This window comes from Rhinolophus sinicus, linkage group LG01 (genome assembly GCF_036562045.2).
Source record: "Rhinolophus sinicus isolate RSC01 linkage group LG01, ASM3656204v1, whole genome shotgun sequence".
NCBI lineage: Eukaryota > Metazoa > Chordata > Mammalia > Chiroptera > Rhinolophidae > Rhinolophus > Rhinolophus sinicus.
Window position 1 is genome coordinate 19,700,143 of NC_133751.1, and position 10,328 is coordinate 19,710,470.

At 39.8% G+C, this 10,328-nt stretch overlaps 1 pseudogene; it reads left to right on the forward strand.

The window, feature by feature from the left end:
• Positions 1 to 278: 278 nt before the first annotated feature.
• Positions 279 to 378, forward strand: LOC141568053 (U6 spliceosomal RNA; annotated as a pseudogene).
• Positions 379 to 10,328: the final 9,950 nt, after the last annotated feature.

Consider the following 10,328-nt stretch of genomic DNA (forward strand, 5'->3'; position numbering starts at 1 on the left):
AATACTATATTTATTCCTAATCTGATGGCTATATGGGGTAATACCTAGAATTATCATATTAAAGAGGAGAACCACCGGAGCTCTACAGACCTCTCATATAGGTCTTGAAGCATGGGTGTATTGATTCCAGATGGTCTTCTATTAAAAAAAAGAAAAAGAGAGAGAGAGAGAGAGAGAGAGAGAGAGAGAGAGAGAGAGAGAGAGAGAGAAAGAAAGAAAGAAAGAAAGAAAGAAAGAAAGAAAGAAAGAAAGAAAGAAAGAAAGAAAGAAAGAAAGAGGTACTGGCATGGCAGCACATATAGTAAAATAGGAATGAGAAAACTAGCATGGTCCCTGTACAATGATGACACTCAAAACTGTGAAGCATTTATATTTGTATTCTCTAATATAAATTAAACTGAGTTTTTTCTTAAAGATGCCTATTTATGTTTAAACAAATGAAATATAAATAAAATGAAAATAATGTGATTCTACTAAAGTGAAAGCTCACAAAAATTAAGTAATTTATAACTCTAAGAAAATTTTCCTTGATATGCAGCCAAATGTTAATTTTTAACTGATGAATTTTTGTATTTCTTTCACTTTAGAACTCAGCTTATAAAAAGTATCTTTTAAAAAGCACTTTCATAAATTCACAAAAATATCCAGATTACCTACTTGTATTGTCCAAGTCCATGATAATATTGTTTAATTCTTGGTTTCATTTTGTCTGGATAGACTTGATGCTGATATTGATAGCTGATGTAATTATAGAATTATTAACACTTTGCTTCAAATAAAAGCAAATCCAGGCTTACATAAGGAAAGCCTATTAAAAAAAAAAAAAAAACTAATGCAATAGGGAGAACACTCAGAGCTGAGAAATCTGCAAGTATTTTAAAATCAAACAGAAAAAGGCTTTTCTTGTATATAGAGAGGTAAGCAGAGCTTAGCAGAAATTTACAAGAAGTTAGGCAAGCAACGGCGAGTGAATAAATAGCATTTAACGGGAGCTATTTAATAGGAAATCTATCTGTTGGGTCAGCTGATTTGGGGCTAATCTGATAGGTGTGGGGGTCATATTCTGCATCTTTGTCCTTGCCCAAGGCTGGGGACAAGCCAAAATTTAGAGAAGAAAGAAGAAAGAAGCCTGAATACAGTTTGGTCAAGACAAAGCAGGAGGGTAAGAAATTGTGAGTATTTGGCCAGGGGCTATAACAGTATATTTTGTGTGTGTCTGGTAAGTCCATTAAGTGATGGCCCAGTATTTTATTTTGTTTGCTATAAGCTAATTCAATGGGTTAGTGTGTAGCTGTGGTATCATATTTGGCCTTTGTCCTCCTTCTTGGCTCCTGAAAAGAGTTCCAAAAAACCTTGGAATTTCCTGAGTGATACTGGAGACAGCCTTTTGTTCGAATGAGGAAACTCTTGGTGAGTGGGCCCCTAGATAGCTTCTGGATGGGGGCTGGTTGCCAGCAAGATCACACCTTGAATAGAAGCTTTGAATTTTAGCCCCATCTCCCAACTTCTGAGGAACAGGGAGGGTCTAGCAATCAAGTTAATCACCAGCAGCCCATAAAATCTCCATAGGAAAACCCTAAATGATGGGGTTCCAAAGCTTCCCATTCATGAACACATAGAAGTGCTGGGAGGATGGTGCCCCTCGAGAATGCATGGGGGCTCCATGATCCTTCCTCCCTGAATTTTGCCCTATGCATTTCTTTCATTTTGACTATTCCTGAGTTGTGTTCTATATATAAACAGCAAAATGTATGTGAAGAATTTTCCTGAGTTGTGTGAGTTATTCTAGCAAATTATTGAAGAGGAAGGGAGTCTTAGGAGCCATTGATTTATAGTTGCTCAGTCACAGAAGTACAGGTAGCCCAGGACTTCTGACCAGTATCCAAAATCGGGACAATCTTGTGGGAATGAGCCCCTTAAACTGTGAGATCTGATGTAAAGTGTGGGATACCCAGTCAATGTTTGCAGTACTAGAGAAGTGATGTTGGAAAAGATACCACATATTTGGTTTCAGGAAGAAAAAAAGCCTCTCCTTCAATGTCAAAACACATTGAATTTGCTAGAACAGCTAGGGCTCACAGAAACATGTGGATTTTGAAGAGAAACCAAAGTGTGGGGGATGAGGAATCTCCTATCCCTGGAGGGTTACTTGAACTCTCATGATGTAAAACTTCAGCTGCACAGCAGCCAGTTACTAAAGATAAAAGTTACCAAGGAAATTTAGAAATGGTGGTAGATCTGACTTATTGGATACCTGTGGAAATGAAAGATAATAAAAAGCATGCCAAACATAGTCTCTTGGTTATCAGTATCTGTCTAAGAGCTAACATGAAAGGTAACACTGAGTTGGTCCTTGCTGCCAGATCAAGTGCAGATTTCAGTTAGTCCAAGTTTCAGCTACTAACCTCAAAGATACTAAAAAAGATAAATTGTGCCAGGACAACAGAAAGTAACCCAAATACCTCTGGTCACCAAAAAGGTAGTTAGTGTCAGGGAAAGGCATAAACCGGAAACTGAAACCAGAGGGTGTGGTATGAAGGAGGTGTACCATCATGTAGATCAGTATCATCAGCTTCTAGAAGAATCTTCAGTAGAATGGATTATGAGAGGGGCTAATTTAGGGGCAGTGTCTTCCCTTGTAAATGCTGCAGTATGGAAGAGCATGTTGACTTGATACAGGACCACAGCTCCCTATGGAATGATCCTGACACACAGCAGGTGATTCCCAAGGAAAGGGCCAGGCTGATGTACTACTGTAGGCACTGTTTACCCTGAGGAGGTGGCTGTCCAACTGCCCCTATAAATGTCAAGTGGAAGACCCAGATGAAGCAGCTCATAGGCTTCATATGCAAGCCATGTGGGTCTGGTTTTATGATACTTCAGTTATTCCCCCACTGGATATGTCTGTTACCGATGTTTTAGCAAATTTTATGATTAATATGACCCCTTTTGCAAGGGCACCCCATGTAAACTTACTGCTATTAAATCGAGCAACAGTTCAGAAGCCTTATCTAATTTGCTGTCTCAGCTTCCCCTCATGGGCCTCACAGAAGTTGAAAAAACATTAGCTTAATTAACAAGAGACTAGGGAGAGGTAAAGGGGAGACTCAAGGAACTTGTCCTAGCAGTGTGGAAATCTTTAGACAGTTATTTAAAAATGGAATGATTAAAATGGACATCAACAGTGTTGAAACAGAGGTCTTAATATGCCACTATTGAAGACTAGATGGAATGCAAGCCCCTGACAATCTCCTACATTAAAGGGCTCCAAAGAAGTGCACTCTGTGTGCCCTCATTTGCAGTAATGTAAAAAATGAGAAGGCAAATATTTTGACAAGAAATTGGGCTTGGAAACACTGGTTACCATAATTGGGCAGATTAATCAAGATAAAGATTGACAAAAGGACCCCAGCCCCTCAGCTCAAAACCCTGCTGGAGACCCAAAGTCTATTGTACCTGAGCAGATATTTTCAGAGGTAGACAAGTTTCTGGGATTTCTTGACATAGGAACCATATATACTGTGGTACCAAAACCCACTGGTGAAGCCCTACTATGGGCTTCAATCAGATTTAGAGAATATAGAAATGGTAGGGTTGATGGGATTAAGGTGCATGTTTCCATGAAAATTAGAATATTTAAACAGACTTTATGCGAAGCGGTATGTCTCCTTTACTTGCATGTTCTATATGTTCTATGGATAGTATATCTATGGGTATTATATCTGACTGGGCAATGCCTGTTCTGCTATATATATATATATATATATATATATATATATATATATATATATATATATATGTGTATATATGTGTATATATATGTATATATATGTACATATATGTATGTATGTATGTATGTATGTATGTATGTATGTATAAAACCAAAACCTTATGATGAAGCCCCAATGGAGGCTATGGTTAGAAATGTAATGGTTGATGTGATTAAGGTGAAAGTTTAGAGGATAATTGATATATTTGAACAGGCTTTATTTGAAGTACCTGCATCTCTTGTGCATGAATATATTATTAGGATGGACACTGTGTCCAGCTGAGGGCATTTCTCCTACCTAGTATTATAAATCCTAAGGCATATAAATTTTCCGTTCAGTGATATTTATTGGACATGCTACATGGGAACCAATGAGTTTGCCTAAGCCCAAACCGTATAGAATGGGATAGAGCTGGAGTGATGGTGTGGATAGATTCTGTATATGGATTGGACACTAGGGCTTATATCAGAAGCCGGACAGTGCCTCCCAGCAATAACTACTGGGACTTCAGGTATGTCCATTTTAGGGCAGCTATGAGCTTGCTACCAGATGTTTGTTACAACTGTCCTTATAATCGAAGGGCACAAAATAATCTTGAAACCTGAAATACCCATAACATCTTGGGTAATGTCAGATAAATGTTCTAATGCAAAGGGCAGAGCTCTGAGGAGTTCCATAATAAAACAAAAAATGGTATCTACACGATGTTTATACTAGGGGAATCCAAGGAAGATACATCCAGGAGTAGGGAGCCTTTTTCCCTCCAGGGCAGACTTTGTAATTGTATGAAGGGCTGCTGGATTCTATCTTCCCTTGGATGGTACCCTATAAACAACAACCAAGTGACCAACAACGATCCGCTTGGTTTATGGATGGTAGTCCCAAGGTGAACAAACAGCATCCTGTTGGCAAGGCCATCACTTTTGGATCAAAGAAGGTAAAACCACATCAGCTCAGTGGGCTGAACTGCTTGCTGCCTGCCACAATGTTTCAGTTTTCACTAACTCATTGGTGCTGGCAATATGGCCAGACAGAAGGGTAGTGGAAAATGGGCTTATTAAAGGGATTTCCATGTGGAACATAGTCGTATGGAAGTCACCACGGAAATTTCAAGGGTGCATTAAAATGGGACATGCCGATGTCTGTCAGAACGATCCCCTTCCAGGATTAGAAGGTGACTGAAATTCATGAGTGTTGTGCTCATTTGTGGTGGCCACATGGGTCCATGAAATAAGTAGATATTGGGAAGGTTGCAGCAATGCAGAGATGGGCTGAATCTATACATACTCCCATTGCACCCTCTGAGACACAAGAACTGTTCTGTCGCCAGCAAAAAAAGACAGAGACTGTAGATGGCAAAGTGACAGATTCCATAGGGGGAAGACTGGCAGGTCTGGTAGACGCCAGTATCCCCAGATGGCTACCAATAGGTCCTCACAGAAATTGACACTGACTCTGGACTGGCCTTTGCTTAGTTCATTGTAGATGCAAATGTTGAATACTGTCAAGGGACAGGACAAAAGATATTGCACAAATTTGAATCACTGAGTCATATTTCTTCAGACTGAGCAACAAAATTTATAGTACACGGCGTTCAACAATGAACAGAGAGTTGTCTTTCCCAGAATAGTGGTTTGATAGAGAATTAGAACTGGCAACATAAACATTGATTGTCTAAAATGGGGCACAAGGGCTTGCCTACCCGCTTTCATGAACGTGTGCTCACATTCAACATGGCGGCACTTAAAGACATGGCTCCACTAGGTAGATCACTCTGTTTTTTCTGGTGGCTCTGTGGAACAGTGCATGGAGAAGGATGCTGGTATGGCAGTGTAATCCTTCCCAATCAAGGAGGATGCTGGTGTGATTATTTTCTTTTTCTTTCCCGTATCACCTCAACTTTCTTTTTACCTACCAGATGCAGTGGTATCGGGACCAGGGCTGAAACCTAAGTGTTGGAAGCAGGGATAATTCCTAAGCAAGAAACTATAACTGTGTTTTTAAATCTTTGTGTCAAAATTCCTAAGAACCTGACAAAACACGTTGTGACTACACCCCATATGGTAAAATTGGGATTAATAGTCAATGCCTAGTGGTAAAAATAGCCCACTTGTCCTATATCTCTGTAACTCTACTATATGTGAATGGAAGTGGATGAGGGACAATACTTGCTAGATAAGTACTGCTGCCCATACTCTAATGTCCCTTCCCAAGAAGGAAAAGTTTGGGCATAAATGGAGAGGGGAATAGTAGCAGAGGATAAAGGAAAGAGTAAATGGGTTACGAAATAAGGGAAATAAAACATTACATTGTTAAAGAGAAAACCACAGGCCAAAAAATGACATCACTTGTTCAAAAGTCCATAACCTAATTGTGGTTTGGACCTTCACCAGAAATGTAATCTTAATCAACCAGTATGGAATTTCCTGGTCAACATTAAAAAGGTCATCTGTCACATGGGCCTTCTCCATCCCCCACAGAAAGAAGAGGTTATGATAAAACCTCTGCATGATGAAGCACTTCCTTGCCTTCCCTTCCTCCAAAAAAGACGATGTCCTGGCTGAAATATAATCCTTTCTTTTGCTAATAATAGCTCCATTGCCCCACTCTTCTTCCTATAAAATCCTTCCATTTTGTACAAACCCTGGGATGAGATGCTGCCAGATTTATGAACAGCTTTTAAATTAAATATTCAAATTTACTGAGTTGATTTTTCTTCTTTAGCAACATTTAATACCTGGAAGCTGGCTCAAAGCAAGAGATGATACCATCTCTTAGCTCAATTAGAGCAGGTCCTCATCAACATCATTTTGTTATAATATAGATGAGACACGTAAGGGACTTAAATGTTGTTTTGATAACTAAGCCTATGGTAAAATTAGTTTGCTTTACCTAATTTTGCTTCAAGTCACAGAACCTATCAATGATGTTAAGTGAGGACTTACTATATATCAGATGAAAGGCTGAGACCACTCCCACTTTTGGAACCTGACAAGATCTAATGGAAGTCTGCAGACCTAAGTGCCCACCTTGGGAAACATGTTCATAAATAGAATAATGCAGTGGTGTGTACAGTGCCCCTGAAAAGTGTGTTTTTATATGAGCAAGAGTGACTCCATTTTGTATGAGCAAGAATAACTCCATCTTGGACACTGAGTGCTGTGGAAATTCCCCATGAAGCTAAACAATCACCAGATGGACGGTGAAGCAGCTGCATGGATTAATAGGAAACAAGTGTGTGAGGACTGAGAAGATGACATCATATGTATCAACTGAAATCCTTAAAAACCCAGGACTCTAACAGCTCAGAGAGCTGGTCTCCACTGAGAGGTGATTACACTGCTCTGCTGCTCCAAAAATCTGCTTGCTCCATCAGACAGACTCAGACCCAACCTCTGTTGGACCAACCTCCCAGACTAACCGCCCTGCACACTGGATTCTGATGGACTCTGGGACTGGTTCATTATCAAAATACTTTATTTACTAAATTGTTATTGCTATGTTGATGGTCATATTGTTATGATTATATTATAGTGTGATATTGATGTTAAGGAGGCTATTCCTCCCACTGCATTTTCAGAAAATTGAGCATACTGAAAGGCATTAGACCTGTGTGTTGACCTTACTTCTTGTTTGAAGCCAGGGCTACCACAGAGGCCTCAGTCAGAGCTGGGTAGATCCTGGGGGTCTGAGAGTCTCTCGGGCGTTAGTCGCTCTGACTTACAGGAAGAGACTGCAGCATGGTCTGTGAGTCTAGCAGACACTTGTGACAACTGTACTGTTAATGACTAAATAGGACTCCAGTAATGCGCTAGCATCTTTTGACTATAGGATCATTTCCCTATAAGGGATCCTTGGTAAAAAAAAAACCAAACAAACAAACAAAAAAAACAGCGAGTGACCTGTGGTATCATAGAAAGATATCTGGTCCTTGTCCCAGTTCTTGGCACAGAGCTCAGAAACCTTGGTGTTTTCCAAGTGATAAAAACCCAGAAACCTTGGTGTTATCCAAGTGATAAAAGCCATGGGGATACGAAAGTTAATTTGGTGAATATAATCAATAATGTTGTAAAGATTTTGTAGGGTATCCAATGGACACTTGTCTCATTAGGGAGACCACCTCAGGGGTGATGTAGATGCCTGATCACTGCACTGTGCGCCTGAAGCTGAAGCTGAACAATAGTGAATGTCAACTACAATTATATATATATTTACAAGAAGTGAAGTACAGTATTAGGAATAGAGACAGTGGAAATGTAATGGCTGTGTGCGATGTCAGAGGGGTAGTGGATGGGGGAGGGGGGTTGTCACTGTCAGGGATATAAGTGATAAATGTCTATTACATTGTTCTGTGCACCTGAAACTAATTTTAAAAAGTGATAGGAGAGTCTTTTGTTCTAATGAGGTGGTTCTTGGTTCCCTAGACAGCTCTAGCTTCAGGATGGGGGCTGGTCCCCAGAAAGACAACACCTTGATTAGAAGTTTTGTAATTTCATCCCTACTCTCCATCCTTTGAGAGGGGAGAAGAACTGGAGATTGAGTTAATCACCAGTGGCTAATGAATGATCCATAAAAATCCCTAAAAGACAGGGTTTGGAGAGCTTCTAAATTGAGGAACACATGGAGGTGCTGGGATAATAACATGCCCAGAGAAAGTATGGAAGATCCCACCAACAACTCCCCTTTACCTAGACTTATACATCTCTTCCATTTTGGCTGTTCTGTATTGTATCCTTTATAATAAACTAGTAAATGTAAGTAAACTGTTTTCTTGCATTCTAAGAACTGTTCCACCAAAGTATCAAATCTGAAGAGGGAGTCATGGGACCCTCCTGATTTATAGCCAGTTGGTCAGAGGTATATGTGGCTTGGCACTCGTGACTGGCATTTGAAGTAGGGGGCAGTTTAATCTGTGGGATCTGATGCTAATTCCAGGTACACAGCATCAGAACTGAATGGAAGCATTGGACATCCTGTTGGTTGGTGTGGGAGAAAACAAAACAAAAAAAACTAACCTTTCAATAGTGTAAGATTCATCCTCTATTGAAGTTACACAGCTGAGCCTTTTTTCCCATTTACAAGCACATCATTAATCCTGGCCCATTACAGGAGTTCAATTGGTCACAAGAGGGATTGAGTGAAGGAGAGTGTTTTAAATTGTTAAAAGCGATTCTCACCACTGAGAAAAAGAATTAAATGCACACGTTCTACAGATGGGCTGGTACTTTTTGAAATTTGCTTATGAAGGACAACATATTATTTTCATCTTTCATGTACTTGGAGACTATTACATCTTTAGGCTACTGATGCTTAACTAAACAATACATTTTCAGTTCCTGCAATCTTTCTTCATAACTCAGTGAATTGGTTCCATTAATCAATTCTGCCTTTCTCAGAACTCTTTCCAAATCCCTGTGTTTTCAATATTAAGGTAAATAAAGCAGAAACAAATCTGGTGTCATTAGAGTCTCAAGCTGCAGGTAATGGATTCATTCGTATCCTTGAAGAATGACTATCAGGAAGCCATGGCCAGGCCATCAGTGATGATCGGGGCTTCATGGGTTTTCACTGCTGAGCAGCTCAGCTCATGGTAGGTGTGGGGTGAAAAGCACCCTCCTCTGTGAGCTTAGCTCCAGATTCAGGAAAATCCAAGCCCTTACCCTTCCGTGACACATGAAAGGAGCCTCTGTCTCAGAAAACCAGTCCTAACAGACAGTCTTGCTGTCAGTACCCCAAACTCACTACCCCAACTTCTCTCTTGATGGCTGTGTTTTACTTTCTCCCTTTATCTAATCTCAGGAAGTCGGCTATAACTCTCCCCTGTACCTCTCTGGCTGGACCCTAAGTCCTTGCATTTATGCTTCTGTTCTTTAATTTCAATGTGCTTTTTTTTTTTCTTTTTTTTTTTTTTTTCACAAAATAAAAATAAATAAAAATCATAAACTGTTCACTCACTAAGCAACATATACTGCAATACCTGCTATACATACATAATTTTATTTAATATTCATAACAGAAACATGGTGTAGATAGTATTTCCCAATTTTCTAGAGAAGTTAAACAAATTAACACCTATAATTAATAACTATTAAATAACAAATGGTCAATAGGTTCTATTCCCTATTGAATCTTCTTTCTCCTCTCCTAGCCTACAGATGCCTCTCCATGGCCCACTTTCCAATGTGATTGTCTACAATGCCCACCTAGTTCTTACCACCATTTACTTCATTGGCCAGTTACTTGTAAGCAATAATACCATGCCACCCGCCCCCAAAGCCACTTAAATCTGGCCAAACTAAGCCAAGGAAATACAACCCTTCTATAACTCCAGATTGTTAGGCTACCCTACCTCTCCAGTATATAAAGCAGGAATGCTAAAGGTGGGCTCCATACATCCTTCTGGGTTCAAGAATTGGTTTCAACAAACTCTAATATCCCTAGAGCTATACAAAACAAAAACAAAGTGAGTAGTGTGTGAGTGTGTGTGTGTGTGTGTGTGTGTGTGAGAGAGAGAGAGAGAGAGAGAGAGAGAGAGAGAGAGAGAGAGAAAATATGTGC